At 39.5% G+C, this 25169-nt stretch overlaps 1 protein-coding gene across 3 annotated transcripts in view; it reads right to left on the bottom strand.

Moving 5' to 3' along the window:
• Positions 1–25169, bottom strand: part of LOC117821134 (homeobox protein Hox-C10a-like) — a 98002-nt gene that overhangs the window by 65919 nt on the left and 6914 nt on the right. The gene's annotated exons all lie outside the window — the stretch shown is intronic.

Raw genomic sequence — 25169 nt, 5'->3', positions numbered from 1 at the left:
TTGGCATAAAATTTAAATTGAGCATGTATTTTTCATAACCTAATTAATATGTTCATTTTTAGAGGTGTTCCGGGCACGTCCAACTGGGAGAAGGCCCCGGGGTAGACCCAGAACGCGGTGGAGGGATTATATCTCCCGCCTGGTCTGGGAACGCCTCGGGATTCCCCAGGAGGAGCTGGAAAGTGTCGCCGGGGAGAGGGATGTCTGGGTCAATTTGCTTGGACTGCTACCCCCGCGACCCGACCCCGGATAAGCGGAAGAAAATGAATGGATGGATGGATGGATGGATGGATGGATGTTATCTTTGCACTATTTCCAAAGAGATGTAGGATTTCAATAATTTCCAAACCATCAAAATATGTTCTTACTAATATTTTACAAAGCGTCTTACCTTTGTTTAAATTGTAGTTGTAGTATTTCAAACTGGCCCTTGCAATTCCTATTACCAACACACCCAGAGGGAAGAGATCCATATACATATACAGAATGTGTTTGGTGTTAAGATTTCTTTTAAGTGTGAAACCCTGTATCTGGATGATATATCATTTGAAAATTGGAATATTAATGACAAAAAATGAATTGTTATACTATTGACGGCAAGTAAAAAAGACACAACAAGAAAATGGTTAAAAATAGAACCACCCACAGTTGAGGAATGGATTAATAGTGTACCAGATTTACATTATGGAAAAACTGTCATTTTCCCTCTGAGTGCAACGTGGAAAGTTTTACTGTATTCGGACAAAATGGACTGAGTATGTGAAACCGCTAAGATCTGATTTTGTTTAAAGCTATCTGTACTTTGTGACAGCCCGCTCTCTTTGGCGACTCTTAATTTTGTTTCATTTTTTAAAAATCACAATAGGAAGCTCCCCTGTTCTTTTGTTTCTATGTTATTGCAATAGAATGACTTAAGAACAAAAAACCTTGGAAAGGAAACATGGACAAAAAACAGTCAGACTATATACTATCACCTTTCCCAATTCCCAGGGAAGGGGGTGATTATACAATGGAAAATATTTGAAGAGGACTAAAAAAAAGACTGTGATACGGAGGTGTTAAATGCCAAAGAAATTGTATTGTATACTGTGCCATTCCAAATAAAAAGAAAATTAAAAAAAAAAACATACCCAGCAATGTGTGTAATTTGGTCAACTTCTGTGGTCCACACTGAGCTCTCTCAACCAGTAATAAATAGGTTGGGTTGAAATTCTTTCTGCTTTACTCTGAAATATCTTGACAACTATTGAATGGACTTCTATGGAATTTGCCACACAAAACAAAAAACTAAATGCCCTTATAGTTTGAACTACGAAGTTTTGGTGAGCCCCCAACTTACCTGTAGTGCCATCGGACATTGGCATTTCTCTTCTAATATAATATTTTCACAACTACTTTGGTACTTTGCAGACATTTATCATCCTCAGCAGATAGTTATAACTTTGATGCCCTGATTTTATATGGAGGAGTATCTTCATCAGGTTTTTTTTCACCCAGCAGTTCAGTCAATGCATATGTTCTTAAGACACATATTTCCATCAGCCTCAGCCCTTCATTATTAGTGCCATTTGTAAAAAAAAAAAAAATGTTAGCATGCTATCAATGCACACTACATCAGAATGGGGAAAATATTACATTATGCCTAATTAACATGAGCATGCACTTGTGAGCATTGAATTCAAATAACTGCTGTGCCTAAGTACAGCTTCAATCTACAAGCCTGGCTGCAGAGTCTTTCTCTTGTTAAAGAGGCAACATCTGACCAGTTTATGGGGCATGGGAGATACTAGAGTTTTGAGTAGCAACGCTTACTATTCTGTAGCGGTACTGCTACTTCCAGTTGTGTAAAACATCTGTGTGCTTTCTGCTCCTCTGACTCTGCTTACCTCTACTTCTGTCTCCCTGAACCTGAAGAGGCAGGGTTTGTCAACTCAGAAGCTTAAGGAACGGTATGGCAGACAAACAATCTTAGAACATTTTCAGACACCCAAAACATTACAATCAACAAAATACATCTAAAAAAAATGATGACAGAGCAGCAAAAGCAAAAAAAAAAAAACTGTTAAATGTTGAATGCACGATACTGCACTGTGTCAGTTTCTTTAAGTACATTCCCTTTGTATCACCCGAGGCCAGTGAAATAGGACAGGAGTATGTGGGACTAGTGGTCCATTCATTCTACAGATGTTAAATGTTGAGAACTCAACTGGGTTTCTTGCAGTAAAGTGGAATGCAATAAAGATCCCTTTTGCTATGTGAAATGGTCCCTGTGAGCTGCCTCTTACCAGCACCTTCTGTTTCCTTTGAAGTATGACTTACTCATGTGTTATCTTTTCAACTTGTACTTACACCACAAGTGTAACCAAATAAAGTACACTTACAAAATACTTTAATTTACCACTTCTTATTTGATTTCTAAAACACTTCACCATGCCTGATAAGAGAAGACCTTCTAAGACCTTCAGCTGCATACTTTTTAGTCCTGACTTCATGATCCTCTTGGTTCACACCATCTACAACTACAGGTTGCAACACTGTGTACTCTTAGGAGCCAAGGAACATAAATGCTTTGGTAATGACCTCTCAATGGATCTTTGACTAGAAAAAGGATTGATGAATATTTATTTATGGCAAGATAAAATCTTATTCAGATTTTTGGCATCTAGGGAGCTTAACGTCAGGCTGACTTCTCCAGTTATATTACGGTAAACAATATTATTATACTGAACATAAAGATGTTTTTCTTGCTACTGTTTCTCAATTTGGCAGGCTAAGTGTTAGCTCCTGGTGGATTTATGTTGGGTCCAAGAAAGTTCATAACAAAAGTCACATCAACACTTGGATTAAAATCATTTTTAATTTTAATTTAGTTTCTCAATCCTTTTAAAGCAAAAATCTAACCTTTCATGTAAAACTACAAGTTTTATATTAAAAGTAAGTAATATAGCAAAGAGCAAATTCTGAAACCTGCTCGATGTGTAAGGTGTACGATAACATTTGTTATGTACTGACTATATAAAATAATAATGTAGAACATTGATTTATCCTTTGATTTCATTTTGTGCTAGAGGTAAAACCAGTACATCACACAAGCCAGTATTAGTCTTTCTCTGGGGACCATGAATGGAACTATTTTGCAGAAATCCATTGGATAGTTGTTGAGGTACAAGGCTAGACTGGGCAAGAGTAATGAATGGAGTGATCCAAAGATGCCATCCCTTCACTCACAGTTCTAATTCAGAGTCCAGGTAAATACATCGCTTAGACTGTATTTGCAGGAGTTATTATAGGACATTTGTTCTGACAATACAAGCAGTCATAAATTTGGGAGAGTCATAAGATGTGTCTGCATTAAAAAATGATTGAAAGTAAACAATAGTCTGCACAATGTTTGACTAGTTTGAAGAAATGGGTCTATTTTCACTGAGTAAAGCCTCAAAGAAATGTTATTTTGTATTCAACTAATCAATGGACCCTGGCTGATAATGGTGACATTGTGCCACCAAACTTTTCTTTGTTCAGACCAATACTCTGAATGTGAGACTGAGAGTTAATATGAGTGCTCTTTAAAGTTGTAATTGGCTGCTGGCCCGGTATTACAAAATACAAAAACAAACATTCAAGTGGTATCAAAGTTATTAATCTGCTCTTGCCATGAGAGCAAATGAGTCTGTTTTCTAATTGTCACACAAGTACTGTACGTCTTAATCTTATAGTTTGAATATCTTTAAATGTGTGGATAAATTAATGCTGTATCTGCTGCTGTACTTTGGTCTCTGTAATGTTTTTGGTTAAAACTGGTGAAATTATTTACAACTTTAAGTCATAGCAGTTACACTGGACAGTGATGTCTGAAAATTAACACTGAGATGATATTTCATAAAATGCAGTATAATCATCAGAAGATGAATTTAAGCAGCATTATGATTAACATGTTGCTCAGTAATGCGTTTCTGTAGCTCCACCACGACTACTACTATGATTTGCAGTAACTCTGGTTACTTTTCAAATTTGATAATGCAGTGAATTTTTTTTAATGGGCTCATTAATTGGTATTTATCGGCTATTTGATGTAAAGTAACATCATCCGATTCGGCCGGTAACGCGTATCAGAAAGAGAGTATCAGGCGCAGTAAACCTACACAATGGCTGATGATCATTCAGTCGTGAGCTCTGTCTTGCATATACCAGCATTAGTTTTCAAAAGATCGGAATATAGTGGTGAATTGTAGTTTCTGTGCTGGGAGGAAAACTCTGTCCACCCAGAAGACAAGTAATTCTAGTCTCACGAAGCATCTAACCCAACAACATGCTTCTACTTAGCTCATTGCAAGTTTGCTTACCAGTGACCCAGGTGCAGCTCACATTAGCTCCACCAAAACAGCAAAAGCCTGATTTTAAATCACCACCAGCTCCACAATCTGGAAGCAAGGACGGATAAACAAACTGATAACAAGGGATGTTATTCAGGACATGCTTATAAACTGTTGAGTCTGCTGCCTTCACATAACTAATTAGCAGTGAGAAGAGAGACGGGGGACATGAATAAGAGTATTGAAGCAAAAATAAGTAATGTTAAAGTTACTTCCCATGCATTAATTACTTATAGAATGCATTAACTCAGTAATTCAATCACTTTCTGGAATTACTCATTTCTAGTAACTTGCCCAACACTCCATTTGAGGAATGATTTACTGTATAATAAGCAGGTTGTTATAGACTGGAACCCTACCTGGAAGCGAGGGGTCTTGCCTACTTAAAATGAGTCAACTTGAGCTGTTATTACTCACATGACAGTGAACATTTCCTTGAAGTAAAATATGGTTAACAGGACTGCATGACTCAGTACTGCAGTATCTGAGTATTTCTTCATGATCCCTGTCAGAGTCTGTCATCAATCAGTCCTTAAAAACTATTATACCCCATGCTGTGTTCCATTAGGTGTTTACTTCATGCACCATCTTCAGTTTTGATCAGTCCGTCACATCCTCTGTTGTTTGTGTCATTAACTTCTTAACGTTTCTATTTCCCACTTTAAAATAAGTCAAATTATCCTGACCAGATTAACATGGTGGTACGTCTCAGAATGTGACTAGAGCTGTATACGTTGCAATGGTGTACTATTGAGAAATAACAAACTGTTGCTATAGAGTAGTGACCAATCAGATTCAAGTATTTCAAACACTTTTATAACATAAAGTCAACTGATTCAAGCTGTGTCCAAATATGCTCAGTTTTTTATTGAGAATGACTGGCTTTGTTGCCCTAACAATTGTAATTACTGAACTTAGTTTAATATGAAACACATTGTATAGAACAGAGAAAGATATTTTCCTTACTAAATCTTATTTCCATTGTCATTTTTTAGACAAACTGATCTATCTAGTCAAATGGGAACATGACAGCTACAGAGAGGGAATTTGAAGCCTTTTATTGTAAACTGGTAGAAAGTGCAGATTTAATCTATAGATAGACAGAAACAGATTGTTGTTGACTGCACTTCAGAGACCTTCTTCTGGGAGGTCCTCCAAAACACACACCCGTATCAACCATCATGAGTCAGATGGTGCTGTTCTTTTAGATGCATCTACCCAATCAAGCAAGGCTACATTAAAATAACCAATCATGACATGACAGGTTTTCTCGACAGAGCCAGGCTGTGGGGATTACATAGAAGCAAGCGAGCACATGCATACAACACAGCACAGCAGCCATAAATGCACACATGAGAACTGAACCAGGTTGCAGTGAGGAGCATAAATCAACAAGATTGATTGTCTTGGCTTTATTTGTTTACAGTATAAACAAACAGACATACAGAGATAAAGATGGAGGAAATAAAAGGCTACAGATGCATTGTATTATTAGAGTTGTTTTCTAAGCCTGATGTGCTTCATGACCTTTGTCTTAACTTTTGATTTACTATGTGAAAAGATGAAAACTCTCTCAACCTTTGAGAATTTAGAGTTTGAGTGGTGGACAATTCAAAAAATTTACAAAATAGATTAATGTAGTTCATATCTAAAACGTTCCAAATTGTCTCTGAAATTGAATTAACCGCCTGACACAAATTCATAACAGCCTCATGTGTTTTGACACTTGATTAAATGCATACTAAACAATTATTGGATAATTTATCATTTGCTATTACTTCATCAAATAGCCACGGAAAGGAATCCAGCACATTTTACCTCCGCCTGTTGACACGCTCAAGAGAGTTAGTTTCTGTCTCTGGTCTTGAGAGTCTGGAAATAATAGCAGTTACCTGGCACAGATGTGAAAGCAGCCTGAGGAACTGCTGGCCTTAAACCATCTGCAAGACCCTGTCCTGCAATCCAAGCCATGGCAGCAGAGCTGGTGAGTGAATCTCTAAGCAGATCGTTACAAAGTAACTCAAACCATAAGCAGTTGGGACCATGGTAACAATGTTAAAAGTTTTGACATTTCCTTCATTTATGTTTAAAGGTGTGTCAACTGCAAAGCCTTTAGAAGGAGAGCTGAATACTGATGGGAATATCACCATAAACAATCCTGCAGTAGTCCTTCCCTCTTGTCTAATGCTGCCTTCAAGTTCAGTTTAATGTTAGTTACAACAGATAAGCAAGATAATTTTTTCAATTGACCATGACCTGAAATGTTCAGTTAAATGTTTAAATATCCTGCAAGGACACATAAGAACCTGTTGCCATGGAGGCATTAGCGACTGTGGAATATAAGGTTCTTTTTTTTGCAATGTATAAATAAATTGTTTTTTAATTCAATCATCCTTGAATTAATCAACTTGTGTGTGTGTTTAGTAGCTGGGTATCAAGCAGGATAATGTATAGAAGGCTGATGGTTATGCAAATTATAATCTCTAATCTCTAACGTATCAGGGAGCTGCACACCCTGAAGGTATTCCAGTTAGCACAACCACCTGCTCACTATACATTATCCCTTTTACACCAAGAGCTTGAGATTACGTCTTGGAAAATGTGTTTTGTTTATCGGTTAAATTTAGCCTCTAAACCTTGAGAAAATTATGGAGAGGTCCTTTGTGCAACCAAAACAAAACAATGATAAATGCCTCACATTTTTTAAATATTCAACGCATTAGCTTCTTTGGACTGTTCAGTTTTATATGTCTAAATGTCCCCTGAAGAGCAGAGTATCTTATAATGCAATGTTTGAGGAAAACAAAGAGAACAGGCTGTACCTGGAAAAGTCTCTTAGCAGCATAATGTTTGACTGACACATAAATGGAATGTAACATGGAGTATGTGTTTAAGTGTGTGTTCCTATTTTAAATTAGGCGTGACAATAACTATTTTACAAAGCTTAGGCTCCTGTTTTTGGCTATGTTACGAGTATTTATAGATATTTCATGAGCAATTGCTTTTCACATTTTTTTCATCACATCGTAACTCAAAAATAAAGGTCTTCTTTACTAGACCTTTTACAATCAATAAACTGTTTTCTTAATCTTGTTTAACAGTCACTTACTGTCAGTTTTTGTACAAAGAACATGTACTAAGACTATAAATTTAGGAATGAAATTTACTCCAAATGCTTGTTTAAACTTTCGGTAGGAGGTTGTCTGTTTATTTATGATTGGATTTGGCACAGGTTCTCAAAGTCGTCTACCACTGCAGAAGCGGTGACTCTGAATCACTTTCTGTGGTGCATCACTCTCGACTGCTGCTACTGTTCCTCTGGAGATTTAACCACAAATGGTCATTTGACAAGCTCTGTAATCCCTTCATCTAAGCGCCTTTCCCTTGACTTCACTGCGTTTACCATGTCTGCATGAGCACACACCCATGTCTGGAGACATGAAGTGAATAATTACACAAGTGTATGCACATACCATTGTCATAAAATCCTTGAAAGAGGCAAAAGGGGATTATTTTTAATCAGACCACAAAACGCTTTGCTTTGTAGCAGAGAAAGGTGGAGTAAGTGTGGCTTTGAGGACTTATTTGGTCATGTGGGTGGAGTTGTAGGAGCAAAACAGCAAAGAAACCATTTTTGCTAGTGCACCTCTTACCAAATGGAGGATATATGTCACAGCACAACATGGCTCCACCAAGGCCTTTTCTTCCCCTTTCAATGATTTTTCCATATTCATTATTCAGAGATGTTTCCGGACTTTTTTTGACACCTGCAAAGGAGTTCAACTTCACTTTCCATTACGGCAGAGAGGGATTTATGTAATTAGGCCTCATGTGTTTCCAGTTACAAAAGCTGATGTCACCCTTTTTCACTACTGCTTTCCAACTCTGTCTCCATGAAGACCACTAAGCATTTCAGAGTCAAATAGAAATCAGGTAGCCCTACATGAAATACCAAGAAAGCCTTTATTACTATTTCTGACCAAAGATTAAATGTTAAATGATGCACAACTAAAGATATATACCAAGTATCTGGACATAATAGGTGTTGTGGTTTTCATGACCATTTACACAATGTACCTACTTTTTGAAAACATGAGTTGTTTAATTAGTCAGATGGATTCAAACTAAAATTACATGCATTGTTCTATGTCGACGATTGGGTTCTGACTGTCCATTAAAGATTTTGCTTGTCTTGATTATTTTTCCTCATGCTAAGCTTGGCCTAGGTACTGACATCTGGGCATTTACAGCGCTAGCAAGATATGGCTGCCTGTTGGCTGGGTTTCAAAATACTTTGAGCCATACCTTTTAGGGCAAAGCAGGTTTTTTTTTTTTTTTTTTTTAAATTGACTCATATTCAAGCTTTAATTTGAGTCATATCCTGGCAAAAGCCAACATTTACCCAATTTGACCTAGCTGGCAGAGGCAACAACAACAATGCCTTTATTGTTCACAGACAACTTGTTTTGACAGGTTTCTTTGAAACAATTCTTTCACTATCAAAATGCAGCCAAAGTGTGCAATAACTCTATGGTCAGCAAAATACTGTGGGGCCAGACCAACTGTGTAATGCATATGATGTGCTTTATTCAATTGTATGTATGTAGGCGTCAGTTTGTCAACTGAAAGGGTAAAATACAATTGTTGGTGTCACTTTAGACCAGGTTCCCAAATTTTTCAGCCCGCGACCCCTAAAATATAGGTGCCAAAGACTGGCGGCCCCCACTGTCCCTCAAAGTGATTTAATGTGGCTTCATTTAGCTGGTCTGCAGAAAATCAGCCTACCTATATGAGCATGTGTCTGTTTCCTGTGCCTTTATGAAAGAACCTACTGCTACTGATGCTTTTGATGATTAACTGTTCACTAATCCTAAACTTAGGAGTCATCTGGCAAAAAGAAAGGCAGAAAACTCATTACATTTTCTATTTTCAAGGTTTTAAGTTTAGCAACAATTTTTTTCGATATTGTTTTATTATAACGGGTAAAATTGACTACTTTAAGATCATTCAAAAAAATAAAGATTCTGGAAGACATCTCACGACCCCCCACGACAAAACACATTCATCAGATTTTTTGCATTGGCTCTCATTATACAGTATGTTGTGTCTATATTTCTCTATTATTGGAAGAGGGGCTGAAATAATTGTTAAATTTGTAATCATAACCATATGACACTGCCTGAACAACATCCTTTATTGGCAAAGAACGCTTTTTAAAAACACATTTGTGTTACAATGTGTGAGTCCTCATTTTATTGTGTCCAGCTTCTGTATTTCAACCCACTGAGAAATAAATGTGAAATAGTGAATAGAGCTTTATTTTGACAACAGAGACAAGATTATAAATGTAACAAAGATGTACTTTACTTTGTTTGTTGGGTGAGAATAAAACTGCTCTTAATGGAATGAAAAGGCATACACAGCCTCTCCGCTCTTTTCCACATTGTGGTGTCAATCACTGTGCCATCCCCCCTCACAAGTGTACAATAAAACAATAAATATGTTTATAGCAAGACATAACATTTGACAATAAATATGTCTCAGTCAACAAAAAAAACAAATGGGCATGCCAGTTTAGCGCCATATGCAACTAATTATGAACACTTTTTTTTGCTTGTTTTAACAAGAATGTTTTGGAGGCAAGGAGAGATAAAGAGGAAGACACGACAGTTAATCATTTGGGATTATTTTACTTTGCAATGTCTCACTTTTGCATTATGCACAAAAAAGTATATCAAGTGTAGAAAAAGGCATGAAAATATTAAAGTCTTAAATTCTATGTTACACTTTTATAAAGGAGGAATGTTCCAGCAAATCAAAGCGTACCAATAAATTGTGCATATGCAGATATTGTTTCAGATTTAAATTGACATCATTAAGGTTCTACCCATTCTCAAAGAGAACACTTTGTTCTGGTGTGTGATTACATACTGGCAGGGAGACGGCTGTGGTTATGACATGAAGCCAAACATTTCAGGGCATGCACTACTAAGAAACAAGGGCTTAGCATCCTAACTCTATTTAACATTCACTTATCCAGTGTTGTCATTCCTATGTGCAACATAGTGCAACAACTTACCAGTCAGACATTAATGATATAACAAACTCAATTTTCAGACTTCTGCTGTGGAGGCTGATTGAGTTGTCCTTGGTCTTAAGAAACAAAAGATTTAAGGGTGAGCAATAAATCAATGCAGACCGTGTCTCCCCTGGGCTATTCAGCCACTTGGGGTGTAAAACGCTCAAAGGCAATGAGCACTTGAAAGTCTGGAGCTGCGGACAGATTCTGCCCAGCAATTATCCTGTCTGCGTGCCTCCTAAACACTGCATACCAGATATGTTTGGGCCTCTTCAGCAACAGTCCCAGTTGTGGAGACACAGAAGCTAATGACACCATATTTTCAGAGCAGCAGAGACAGAAGGCCTCTGGCCATCACTTCCAAAACACATGCCACACAGCCTGCACCACCCACAACACACAGACCTGTTATTGATGACCATTGACGGCTCTCCTCTTCACTCAACTCAGGGTGGCCGCCATAGGCAACAAAGCAGTAAATACAACTTGCTAGGTAACGTAACTTACTCATAACTGCTTTCAGTTGTCTGGTTAGAGAAGACAGACATGTTTTTAACAAACTGACAAATTTTTCTGTTCCTCTGGTAGAGTTGTGTTGTCTAAGAATTTGTGTTTCCTTTTTGGGCTGCTGCCCGGTGGGGAGCAGACTGACAAGCACCTGTCACATGGATTGATGTGTCCAGCTGGTGAGCAAGAGGTGGGCTGAGAGACACAGGAACAGGAGCAGCGCATTAAATCTGATGGTTAAGATGAGTGGGGTGTGGTTGAGGCCCAAGCAGAGGGTTTGAAGGTGGTAGAGAGATGAGGTAAGATTGAGGGCTGGAGGAGATGGAGGGAAAGGTCATGGAGGGAGAAGAGGGTGGCAGGAAGTGACTATACCTTGGATATCTTCAAGGTGACTCAGTATAACAGAACATTCCCAAAGGTTTACTACTGCAGTGAGGGATAGACAGAGAGACAGAGAGAGAGAGAGAGAGAGAGAGAGAGAAAAAGAGAGGGGGGGGGGGGGGGAGTAGAGAGAGAGAGAATTTCAAGGTGCAAAAGCTCTTTGCAGATGTCCAAATACGCAGTAAATCACTCTGAGGACCTGAGGGTGCTCAAATGCTTTTTGACTGAATCGGTCTCCCAGCCCAGCGGCTCCAGAATGACTAAAACATTAACAGGAGACTTCAGGGAGGCGGCAGCAGCAGCAGCAGCAGCAGCAGCAGCAGCAGCAGCAGCAGCAGCAGCAGCAGAAGCAGCAGCAGAAGCAGCAGCAGAAGCAGCAGCAGCAGCAACCCACCCATCCCCCACCAGTGCCTGCACAATCCCAGGACTGTGCAAACATAAGGCCTTACCAAAATGGCCTCCATTCAGATGCTGTCCAAATGCACGTTTTGTTTGAAACCGAGAGAATTCTCGACTGGAAGATAGGCTTGGACACAAACTATCTATTTAGCCGTGTGTCCCCATTCCCAGGAGTCATAAAGCTGCCCCTGGCATTTGAGGAGAGAGGTCTGTGTGTCGAGTTACAGGTGTTCTTTTTAACACAGTTGCTTGAGAAAAAAAAAAAAAAAAAAAAAAAATGGTTTATGACTTTTCTTCTACGGCGGGCTGAGGAAACAGAAGTGACATTGGGCTTGAAAACAAGTTTAAACCTAGGATGTAATCACCTTTACAGCACAATAACAAATAGACCAACACAGCATGCTATGGGACCATACTTCTGCAAACAACATACTTTTCTGCAAACATCCACTGAGTTAAAGAGGAAAACCTTTATGCAAACTGACAGCCAAAGTGCGGAGAGGGAGGAAACAAATTACTTGTGAATGAAAACAAACAGCAATATATAATTTCATTATGTTCTATTATAAACACATAAAGAAGTATCACAAAGAAAACATTAATAATAAAAAAAATGGAAGCGGCTTTCAAAACTTCATAATCACTAGCTGGAATCATAACTTGGTTTTACTTTCCCTTGGTTTAGAACAAATGAAAAAACAAAACCATTTGGTGAATGTTCAGCGAGACGTTTAGTGCAGCACCATTATTCAGATGTGCAATAACATTAATGTATCTATTTCTTATTGCTCATAAATGGGCCGAGTAGTGAAATGAGTAGTAGTGAAATGAATGAAATTCTTTCAACAGTTTTATGGGTACAAAATTACAACTCCACATTTTGAATTCATTGAATTGTAACTGGCAAGCTTACTTTGGAGAGTGAATAAATGTTCTTTTTATGTCCGCTGTTTAAACTTTTTGAACGTTTTAACATTAACGTGTTATAGCATTACATAGCTTTTCTCCAGACATTTTCCTATAGATAAGACTATCTTCACTCCATCCCTCATTTGCCTCCTCTGACCTCCAAATTGAAAATGACTGACTGACATGATTTAATGCTAATGAAGAGAACATTAATAGAGGATATAAAGCAGTCAGTGCTTATAATTACAGCAGAGCTATACGAAACTATATGCATGACTCAAAATGATTTAAATATATTTGGTAGTGCTGATCCAGGCGATATTTCATTACCTTACGAAGACATACTTGATTTGCAACTTGCTTTAAATGTATTCTGATAGAAGGACAGAAACAGCAGTATTGCCTCAGAGGGAGCTCTGCAGAGGAAGGACTGTGTCGTTCTTTGCTGCTGTGATGTGTGTGCTCTACTGCCCCCTGGCAGATACAGCTGTTACTACACTTACATTTCTTGAGAAAGGAAAACCCCCTACCTGCTATAGAACAATCTTGAAAAATGGTCCTGTGTTTCACATGTGTTGTATCAAGATTGTCTGGAACTAATGTGGATGAGAGGGAATTAAATAATCTTAGGATTCATGTGAAACCCTCCAAGCTTGGTTAATTCATAGAAATCTTTTAGGATAATTAGACATAAGATTGTTGCTAACATAGGATCCATAATGGTATTTAAAGCTTTGAGAAAAATAAAACTAAGAAGCAGACACTATGTCTCAATCAACTTTTTTTAAAACTAACAAAAACCTTACACGACACTGATTTATTTCCTGCTCTCTCTGTATTGTGCAATAAAATATTAAGGCAACGAAATGCCGTCCAACTGAGATCAGAGCCTTCACTTTTAATTTTGACTCCCTGGCAGTGCTTAAAAGCCAAAATTATAACCAGCCTTTGGATAGTGAGTAGTTACAAAGATTAAATGGAAAACCGTTTCGATCTGAGCCAGAAACCAATGTGTACGGACTGTGCATGCAAGGGAAAATACATGCTCATGACTTACGTCTTAAAGCAGCAACCCCAACATCAATAGATGCCAATAAGTTCTATTTAATATGTAGAAATATGCCAATGAATGAATTAAAAATAAAATAGTGCAAGAATAGTGAGAGACACGTGATGAAATGCATTTAAAGAGAAACATAGAATGCAGGGGAAGAAAACCTGCCTCAGAAAGTCTACGCCTGGCAGTTTTTAAAGATAGTTTGAGGGGGGGAAAGTTGAACACAGTTGGACAGTATATCTTTGTGACAGACCATTTTACATAAAGCCTGTCTGCTCACTGGTACACTAGCTGTAATGCAGTAAGTTTAGGTGTGTTGTTAAACCACCCTCTGTCACAAACACATGCTGTGTGACTGAACTGCAGAGTAGCCCACCTAAATACTGATACTGCATTACAGTACCACGGTCCAACTATGGGTGGCAGCACAGCCCCTGACACAAGACCTGGCTAACTGAGATCCCTGCCAGAGAGCTTCTTTAATATCTGAGCATAAACCACCAGGACCACAGAGAACCACTTGGTAGATGACCAGAAACTTTGCAGAGTGAAGCCAGAGCGGTGGCAGTTCTACATGGATTTTATAACTTCATAAACTCATCAGAACAAGAACTGTTATCTCTATATAGTCAATCAATACTCTGCTCCTATCCTTGTCACCATTTTAAGTGAGAAATACGGCGTGGCCACTTATCACTCCTTCAGAACAGCCCTGTGCTCGGTAACACCTTCACTGATGAATGGACACAGGGCAGAGGATACTGGAGGGGCCACTGCAGATGAACATGCATCACTGCATCTATTTTGCAGTGCTTACAGTCTGCTCAGTGCAGGATGACATCACTCAACCATGATCACCAGAGCAGAACCAGAGCCTGTAAGGCTATTCAAATTAATTAACAAATGACCTTAGATTACAGGGGGAGTCACAGATCAGACAATGAAGGCATTTATCAGCTCAATAGGCGAGGGTGCTCTCACATGATGCCTCTATATCTCTTCTGTGTGCTGCAAGCACACACTCCCTTACACAGACTCCAATAAGACACGCACTGTATTATACATAGGTTAATAAAAAAACAGCTATAGGCTAAAGCATAATTTGCTTCCGTCTTAAAGCAGTTTCAGTGAAGACCTTCCTTATATCAAAATTGCTTTTGGATATAAAAAAGCACTACCAGCTTTTTTTCTATTTGGAGAGGAAAATTCCACAATAAAGAAGCAACCAGGAATCCTGTCACAGCACGGTCTGATAAAGTGTGAAATAAGCTGCAGCCCAGATGGTATTCTCTTTTATTTCAAGAACAGACTATATCTGAACCATCTCAGAGAGACAACTCAATCTCAAGGCTTGCTAATACAGTCCCATGGACAGGGGATAAATCCCTGCTGGGCAACAAAAAGCAGATCAATAAAGAAAGCATGTAAACAAACCACAGTGGAAATGAAGTTGAGATAGATGGAGAGAGGGGTGGTGAGGGTGACCAGCAGCGCTATAGGAATAAAGCGCACGGTCAGGGACTGAGAGGAGAATAAAGGGCAGAGAGCCAGGGGGACTGTCAGGGTGAGGAGCAGTGGGAGTGCAAATGAGGAGAGGGAGATGCACGGCCATGAAGGAGAGCAGGGATCGGGGGAAAGAGGGAGAGAGCGTGTGAGGGAGATGGGGGAAGCGAGAAAATGAGGGAGAGAGAAAAACGGTAGTGTAGAAGTGATTTATGCTAGTTGTATAATTTTCTACAACGCTGCCCCCCCCCCTCTCTTTCCCCACGGCGCTCCGTTCCTCCTCAATATCCAACCCTCCCACCAGGGTGTGCTCCTCCTCGCTGTCACACCAAGGAACGGTCCCTGGCCACACCAGCCAGTGATTAAGATTCTGCCGTGATGCGACTGCAGCACTTCGCAAATGGAAGACTGGACATAATTTCCCTAAAATGCTGTTTTTTATCACCTATTTCCCCTTCATCAGCTTGCCGCACACGATTGATAGCTGATGGCACCTCTGACAACTTAACGTTTTTATGGCTAGATTTATGGGCTATCTGCTCCTCTCCTTTTACAGCTCAAACTCTGTAAAAATGCTTATTTCTCAGATAAGGAGAGGGAGGGTGTGTGTCTATGTGTATGGAATGGTATCACACCCAGCTCAATGTATGTATGAGAGAGAAGGGCCCACCTCACTGCATTGCAGTCCAGATCAGTCCTAGGCTTACAGGGCTTTATGGCAACACTGAGACTGAAATTACCTCTGCAAAGCACTATGGATTAAATATTACTTCTGACTTCCAAGATGGCATACCAATCCCACTCTAATTATCTCTGTAGGAGCAAACATTTGCTGCCAAACCTCTGTCGAAGAAACAATAAACATCTAAACACAAAATGCCAGAGTTCTCTTGATATTTGTTCTAATGTCCCTCCTGGATATAAGCCAGTTAAAGTGTCACTTAACATGCCATTTATAAATGGGCTAAAAAGGCATAATATAGTGAGACAATATCATAACAAAAACATAACAATAAAAATATCACATCAGCTTTATGTCCTACATTAGATCCTTTTACAAATGTGTCTCCCACTAAAGAAAATCTCACATCATGTTAGCATTTATGTTAATTATCAGTAAAAAGTGGTATATACTTAGCATAATAGCTTGTTATCCCACTCAGGTAAAGACAAGTTTAGCTTAATTGCGGTGAGGATGAGTAAGGAAAGCTTTAATGGCTGTGAACACCTGTACACATGAGTGCAAACAACTCTGATGAGTATTTGTGTGGACGTATGGGTGTGTGTATTCGTGTACGTGTTAATGCAAGTAAAGGTATTTTCAGAGCACTGGGCCACAGATGGACTTACTGGGCTGCAGTGGAAGTGTAGCTACTGCAGCTTGCCCTCCCTCACTGCTCAGATTTACAGCCAGTACAGGCTCCCAGTTAGCCTTCTCCTCTCCTCCACTGATGAGCCTGGCAGATCCCAGACAGACGCCCCGAGGGACTGGAGTGTGACAGGGAATGGGGGAAGGGAGCAACGAGAGGGAGAAAAGAGAGAGAGAGAGAGAGAGAGAGAGGGAGAGATGTGAGGTGTAAGGAGGAGAGAGAAGAAGAAGAAGAAGAGAGAGAGCGAGAGAGAACCAGTCTGATGAGATCAGTGATTCATAGACACCCAGGAGGACACACCCTGGAATGGGGTAATACCACACATGTTTTAACTGGGCTGGCCCATAATTCATTAGAGTTACCAAGGCTACAAGGAGCACCTTAGGAGAGAGGCCCCAGAAATCATCTCTGCATGTTGTTAGATGCAGCCCATATAGAAGCGGGGGGATTAATATTCAAGGCTACAGTGGGCTTGCCTTTAGTGGAGAAGTCCAATTTGTTGAGTGGAGAGAAAACCAGTTCATTTGATGTCTGCATATTTTCACATCAGGTCATGGGTTGCTCTGGATTCTCCACACCCTTTTTTTTTCTCCTGTGTTGCAATGTGTCAGCATCCGAGGGTATCAGTGGAAATTTTATGACACAAATTACAAATTATTAAAAACGTGTAGCTCTATTGTTTGAATGAAGCCATCTTACCAGCAAAGTAAACCCAGCTGGGTGCTGCACACCTCTTCCAGGATTAAAAAAATCTTTCATGTTGTAAGCACTATTGAGCTGTATAGATGGTAGTGGAGGCAAAAAGCCCCGTATAGAAGAAATAGGCTGATCCGACAGCAGCAAGAAAATAATAACTGCTTAAATGTTTGTGAAAAAGGACCTTCTTATAAGTGTCTCTCTTTTAACATTAAGTAAGTAAGTAGCCTAAGTAAGTAAGTAAATTTTATTTAGTATAGCACCTTTCATAGAATAAAATCACAAAGTGCTTCACAGGAATAATATTCAAATTAAAATGGAATAATAAAACATTAAAATGAAATCATAAAACAATAAAAGAAACAGACAAAAGCATAATTAAAAAATGTGTCTGTACAAGGTGAGTCGAAGGCCTGTTTAAATAAATGTGTCTTTCAGAGGTTTTTTTAAAAGTGACAACAGAGACAGCTTAACGAATATTTACAGGAAGAGCGTTCCACAATGTTGGTGCCACCACTTCAAACCATAGACTGTATAAAATATGGACGTAGTATCCGTGACGTCACCCATCTGTTTTGAAGCCAGTGGACGGCGGCAGCCATATTGGAAATGCGGAACTCAACCAGGCAGAGTGTGACGTAGTTTGAGCCTCCTAGCCAACAGCAAGGACACGTCAGTCATGTCCTTATTTGGGCAAAAACTCGGAATCTTAATATCTTCTGAACCGTTGCGTTAGAAAAAAATTCATCCCCCGTACAGTGTGTGCCGATAGAGAAATTAGCTACATAGAGCCAAGCTGTTTTTGAACCAGGCTGTAAACATGTTTATTAATGCTGTAAAGATTGTTTTCCCATTCATGTCTATGTGGTTTCCGGTGTTTCTGCAGCCAGCCTCAAGCGGATTCTCAATGTATTGCAGTTTATAACACTTCCGCATGGGCTTCATCGTTTGAGACCGGAGGTTGCTGCTTGCTTCAAACGCACGGTCATTAAGCTACAGATCAGATCTTATGACTTGACATAAACAGATACATTGAAATTTGAAAGGCTTCGCACATTCTATGAATGGAACAGATTAGGCCTACAAAGTACTTACAATTCTAAACATTTCATGAGTTCAAACTTCAAATTTTTGACTCCCTCAAAGATGTTTCTTTGCCGTGTATCTGATTTCCCTCTGTTGACTCCAATCACTCTTAAAAAAGAACAATCTTGATCTCAATGGTTTAACTTGATCAAATACACTTTTAAATAACACCAAAGCTCATGAATATTCATCATAACAAAGTATATTCCTAAGTAAAACTTTGAAGCTCCTGACCTAAATTCCTGTTTGTTTAAGACACAGTGCATTCACAGCACTCAGTGGAAGCCATTTCCCATGAGGTCCAGAAGAGCCTTCAGCTGTGCCAAGACTGGAGAGCTTAATTGCTCTGATTATTCCCTTTAACTGCTGTTGCTTTCTCTGTCTTGAGTTTTATAGGAGTGCAATGAACAGGTATGGTTTGATTGTGGCTTTGGAAAGCAGGCATACCTCATGATGTTGCAATTACATTTGGGACATTTCTGCATCATGCTTCGGTTGACTGAGAGAGATTTCTGTTTTCCAAAGGCAAGGGGCGGTTATGCAGTGAAGAGAAGAGGATGATAATAGGGAACGAGGCTATTATAAACTTACTCAGCATCTAAGAGTTCCTGTAATGCACTGAGGATTATCATCACCTTGTTTCTTAACACAGCACACGCCTGCTGACATCATACTGTGAAACACTGGACATGTGTGAGGTATTTAAACAAATACAGGACTACCAGGTAACATTGTGACCTCAGTGTTCTAAAAAAAACCTCTTAATCATCTGAATATAATTTAATAGCTGCCTATTAATCACATAATGCAAAACGCAGTCTGTCCTAAAAGGCCACAAACTTGGTTATCCATTGAAAAATGGTCTCTTTCTGATTAAGCAATCACATAGCAAGCATAGGCTGCCCAGTTTTCATAAATCATTTCAAACATACATGGCATTTGATTAGAACCCATTAGCAATGAGCAACAGTGTGTGTATGATGTGCGTGTGAGGAGGCATGTGTTGTGCATCTCATCTCACATTTTCCATGGTCTCCTCTGTAGGATGTTCCTCATTAGTGTGAATATTAATGTGACCAGAAAGAGGGGAAGAGAGGAAGAAAAATGTAAAAGGAATTTGGAAGAGCTTTTTAAAGGGGCCATTTCATCAGAATCGTTATTTTTTTGCGGTTCTCTGAAGGCTCGTAACTGGCGGTCTATGAAGAGAGACATGCCGCAGTGGGGCTTAATTTAAAACCAGAAAGGTCACTGCGCTAAGAAAGGTCTTCAGCTCAGCCAAAAATATAAAATGAGGAGGAGAAAGAGAAAGCAGTAGGGGGGGGGAGGAGTGGGCCAAGATAGAGAGCAGAATGAAAGGAGATCAGAGGATGGCGATTGGGAAGGGGAGATCCAAGCGGGAGGAAACACGTTCAAGTAATTTGGAAAGACAGTGTTATGAAGGCAGAACAAAAATGGAAAGAGGGAAAACAGAGAGGATAATGAATTGAGCTGCAATTGAACTGGAACAGGCTCAGCATCAAAACAGATGCAAGAGGTTTTTTGTTTACTTTAATGGGGGTTTTTGCAAGTAATTTGTTATAATGGTCGACAATTTCAGGGAAAAACACTGCATACGTGCACAGTGAAGGATTGCCAATCTGTCCAACAATCTGTGTTGGCAGAAACGCAACCCTCCCCAAGCCTTTGCTGAATTATGCTCCCTGTGCTTGGTGCTGGACCAGCGCTAATGGTCAGATGGGAAATTAGCTTTGCCATATGCAAGTCAGCACTGAAAAAGGTACAACTTTGAAAACAACATCTCACACTGGATCAGTCTGTCCATAAGCGATGATGACACTTGATTTGGCTGAGACGTGCATGTCCTGAGATGGACTTGGCCTTGTCAACAATAGTAAACCTTTCAGCAATGAAGACACCCTCCCCCCAACTCTACCTTACATTCCACAAACTAACATCCCTGTTTTCAATCACTTGTTTATCTTTCATCTCGCTTTAATTGTCCACTGGGTTTTTGCCCGTACTACATTACATAAAAGCACACAGGAGCCTCATGGCGGCGGCGGCAGCAGCATGACAGCCACTGATGTAAAGCCTCACGCTTTGCACAGATAAGACGGGTTCAATTTTAATGTTGCTAGCACACCGAGACGCACCAGGCTCACTTGTAAAACAGAATGCCCCCTTCGCTTGTAAACGCAGCAGCCCAAGAGGAGGGAAGAGATGGGGGTTGGGTCGAATGAGGTGGGGCTGAATTAAAAGGAGGGGAGGAATTCCACTTGTCCAACTCCTGCAATCCATCCAGCGGATCAATTTCTCCTCTCAAATTCCCAATCCATTCCCAATCTCTTTTAAAAACTAATACCCAATTCCAATCACAACTGCAGTAAAGCATATCTTGTAAAAGGTCATGGTGTGACCTCGGAGTTCTCTAAATTGGATGCTGGTTGGCCCACTTTCCTTTGAAATACTGCGCAGCCTGAAATAAAAACTGCCCTGTGCACAATCACACCACCATTGGGACCTGCAACCAGCCCATCAGTAGATGTTCATTTTGCTGTGAAATATCACAGCACAGATAGTTAACAAGATGTTGGTCATCTGTGCTGTGGGGAAACAGGTACCAGAACTCAAACCTAAACTAGAGCGTGGGGGGCAAGGAATGATTTTGGTAAAGGTGTGTGTGTGTGTGTGTGTGTGTGTGTGTGTGTGTGTGTGTGTGTGTGTGTGTGTGTGTGTGTGTGTGTGTGTGTGTGTGTGGAGGTGCTTGCCATAGGCAGCAAGCAGGCATATAGTGGAGCATCTCTCTTGCAGCCAGCCAAGGGACCTGATCAGATGGACGATCAAACACTAATCATTCCCTCACGGCCCATACCGAGTAAAGCTGTCATTAATTTTGCGGAATTACATCAAATCTGAGACATTCTTTATGTGGCCCACGGCCTGCAGACAGTTATACGACAGGGACTGCTGCGCTAAGCAGATGGGGCAGCTTGGCCGTGCATACTAAATACCACCGTCCCCCATTTCTCCGCCCTCCCAACACTCTGCCCTCCTTCCAGGCACTCTGCTCCTACTCCCTCTTTCTTTGTTTTCTACCCTCTTAATGTCATTTCTGGACTGTACGGTCAGACGCTGCTCACTGATTACGTCACTCACCCCACTGTAATTGATGTTATTAAACCTTAAAAGAAATCCTCATGTTGCTTTTAATCAATACAACAACCTTGACTGAATAAATAGCAGACTTGTGCTTGAAATAGATCTATTCACACACGCAAGACACATCATGAATTAATTAAGTATGATGAGAGAATAAATTGTTTACCAACATAAAACATTTTATGTTTGGATCTTGGATGTTGACAACCCTAACAGTTTTCTTGCCTATACACAACAGAAGGTCATAATCCCATTTGAGGTTTCCTTGGCAACTGATTACTGCTGAAGGCAAGTTACAATTTATGACTAGTGACACATACCTGCCATTCCCTTTGAATGAGACATGTGGTAAGCTATATTCAGACAGACCACCTCAGGTAATAAAACTGCAGTAGCACTCAGGGGCTTTACCATTTTCTTATATTGAGAGGAATTCCAAGCCAGGCAGCTAGAAATCAGCAGATGACAGGGATTAAATTTGTGTGGAACAGTTCTACAACCGATAAATAAACAACATGCCGAGGATTGGGTGCCAGAGAAGTTTCTTTTATTCCGTCTTAAATGATACATACTTCCCAAAGAAACAAGGATTAATTCTTATGGTGTGTTTGTGTTCCTACATGTGCATGCATGCTATAAGTTGGGGGTGGTGGGAGGGGGGGGGCGTTATGACAGACAGAGCAGAGCCATAACAGCAGGCAGCCAGGTCAAGATCAAGCAGTTTCATGGACAATCCACTCTCAGTCTAGTCTCTATTAGGGTGAAGGCTCACATTCCTGCTGCACAGCCATCTTTTAACTTCACACAGCAGTGACGCTTCAAAGTCAAGGCTATCTGAGGTCTGCCATAATGCTTTTTGAAACAGCAGCACTACAAAAGATAAACGGTTGACAATACAGGTTCAACGCAAGAAGGATTAAATGGATGGATGAGCATTTTTATATTCATGCAAATCTGCATCTTGGTACGGGCTGAGTTAAATCATGATAAAAGACAAAGCAGAAAGCAAGACGCTTATTGGAAATCCAGAAGAAGCTGCAGCTAAAACAAAATAAAATCACAATCCTGGCTTTAAACACATTTGAAAACAATGACTGCACAACAAGCTAGTTAATGCAGGATTCAATTATCCAACTGCATAGAGAGCCACCACTTCTAGCACCGCTTTGCCCACACAGGCACAGCACACTATTAATCCACTTAAAGACAATTTATTGGGTCTCAACATCGACTGTCCGTCGGTATAAAATTACATGAAGCGTCCTTATAGTGTCTTCAACAGACTAAATTAGCCAAACTGGACTTACTAATTGAGGAGGAGTAGAGCACTGTGTGACTGGACTGACTCGTCAATGAGCCGAGATAAATAAGCAGGAGATAGGGAGACCATCAATAACCATAATAACATTGAAGGACCATTGCTTAAGCTGCGTCTGCTGAGGCATGAGGACTCTAAATCTGAAATACTAACTTTAACATCCCCTTTCCAGTTATTTTGACATTATACAACAAATTACATTGTTTAATTCCCCAGAATAGTCTTTTATTTCTAGCTTAAAATGTTTCCTATAGAACTCCATTACAAATATAATCCTTAGATGTGTCTATGATTCCAAATCTATCAATCAGGGATCTTGATCCCAGAAAAAAAAACAACACATTTCCATCATTCATTCGCATTCTGAGAAGTCCCATGTTCCCAATCCTGAGGCTCCATCATCTCCCTATGTGGTCAGCCATATTTCATGCTGTTCTGTCATCTGCTGAACCTTTGTGCGGCAGGCTGCATTAATACAAAGTTGGGCAATACCTGCATCAAATTCTGCAGCATAATCGAAACATGAATTATTTTCATCTTAAATCTTTCCCACATTGTAAGAAAGGACAATGTGTGCTAATACAGCTCTCACTGCTGCAGGACAGTCTCGGGAGGCTCCATGCACTGTTGTGAGAGAGGGTTTAGGGATTTGATCTGCATTAGACAACCTGAGTGTAAAGCTTTAGGTTTCAAGATGGTATACTGCCATCTGCTGTCCGGCACTTAAACATCATCATACTGTGTCATTTGTAACCCCTGATGTTATACAGCAGGCTCAGATGCGAGGCGTCCCCTAAACCACTGGAGTATATTTGAATAAGTAGGACTACCTGGTTTAGAAAAACAAGATTACACAAAGATAAAGTTGTGCTCAAAATTTTACTTACCCTGGCATAATTTCTGATTTCTTTTTTGCCAAGTTTTTCAGAGAATATGAATGATAAGAGAAAAACTTTTTTTTCACTCATGGTTAGTGGATGGGCGAAGGTATTTATTGTCAAACAACTGTGTTTACTCTTTTTATATCATGATGACAACAGAAACTACCAAAGAAATAGTATATTCTGCCAAGGTATGTAAACTTATGAGCACAACTGTATGTTGCACAGCATGCTTCCCCTCAGCCGAATTGTAGACATAAAAGTTAAGTTACTTATCCTTACTTTAATATTTTTTAATGCTACTTGGGCTTTTTTTCACTACATTTCAAACCAACATTTTGGACTAATGCCACTCTACGTTTGTTTTGACAGCTTATGTTACTTGCTACAAAAACGGATTTGTATTACAAAGTATAACCAAGTTATAGTTTATGATTATAAGGATTAAGCTATGGTTTACTACATAAAGTTGACCTAAATTAAAAGTCCCATCTTTGCCAGCTGCAACATTAACGCTACAGCTGGTAAACATTATACAGCATACATTATTCTGGAATATGCCCCTTTGGTTTAGGAAGCCTATCTTGATGAAAACACTGAAATTCACTAACTTGAACTAGAGGATGGGTATTTCTACACTTTGGTTTTAACATGAACACATCTTTATAAGATCAGAGTTCTACATTCATCACTGCATTTAAATCAATAGAGCCAGTTTAATTGAAAAATACAATTTTCAGGGCATTGATTCAAATAATTAACATATTCACAAAGTACACAGCTTCATTACTTAAGTCAAAGTATAGATCCTCCTGGTCAAATATTACTCCAATACAAGTGAAAGTTGCTCTGTCAGATTATTACTTGAGTTAAAGTACTGAAGTACTTCCTTTCAAAAATACTTAAGTATTCAAAGTACTTCTTAAAAAATCTCAAAATGTTGTATTTTCAACATACATAAGTGCATTCAAGAATACATTTGAGTACATTCTGTTACATTATGTTTATTTAGAAACCATTACTTGAAATATCTAAAAACTCCAAGCACAGACAACTTAGTTTGAAATGTTCATCTGGAATGAAACAAATGTTACGTAGCTCAACACGCTTTCTCAGATTGGACAGTGAATTTTTGTATGTTTGAGCAGAGTGGGAACCAGGGAGAACATTTCAAACGATACGTATCATTCTTCATTTCAAAAACCTCTAACACAGGCTGAAGATACGGCCATGGGTGCTCAGGTGGAGAATTATAGACATCATTACCACCTCTGATTCTAAATGAACTGCCTGATCTGAGTGAAATTTGCTCTGTGTTTGCTCCACGTTGAACTGTGGAGACGCACGATATACAGGTATGACCAAACCACTGAGACAAACAGAACTACACAAAAACATTTTACTGTCTAGGGATCAGATTTAAGAAAAGAGAAGGAAATTCATGAGCTGAC

This window comes from Notolabrus celidotus, chromosome 11, assembly GCF_009762535.1.
Source record: "Notolabrus celidotus isolate fNotCel1 chromosome 11, fNotCel1.pri, whole genome shotgun sequence".
Lineage (NCBI taxonomy): Eukaryota > Metazoa > Chordata > Actinopteri > Labriformes > Labridae > Notolabrus > Notolabrus celidotus.
Note: the sequence above shows the minus strand (reverse complement) of the source record. Positions and strands in the feature narration are given on the sequence as shown.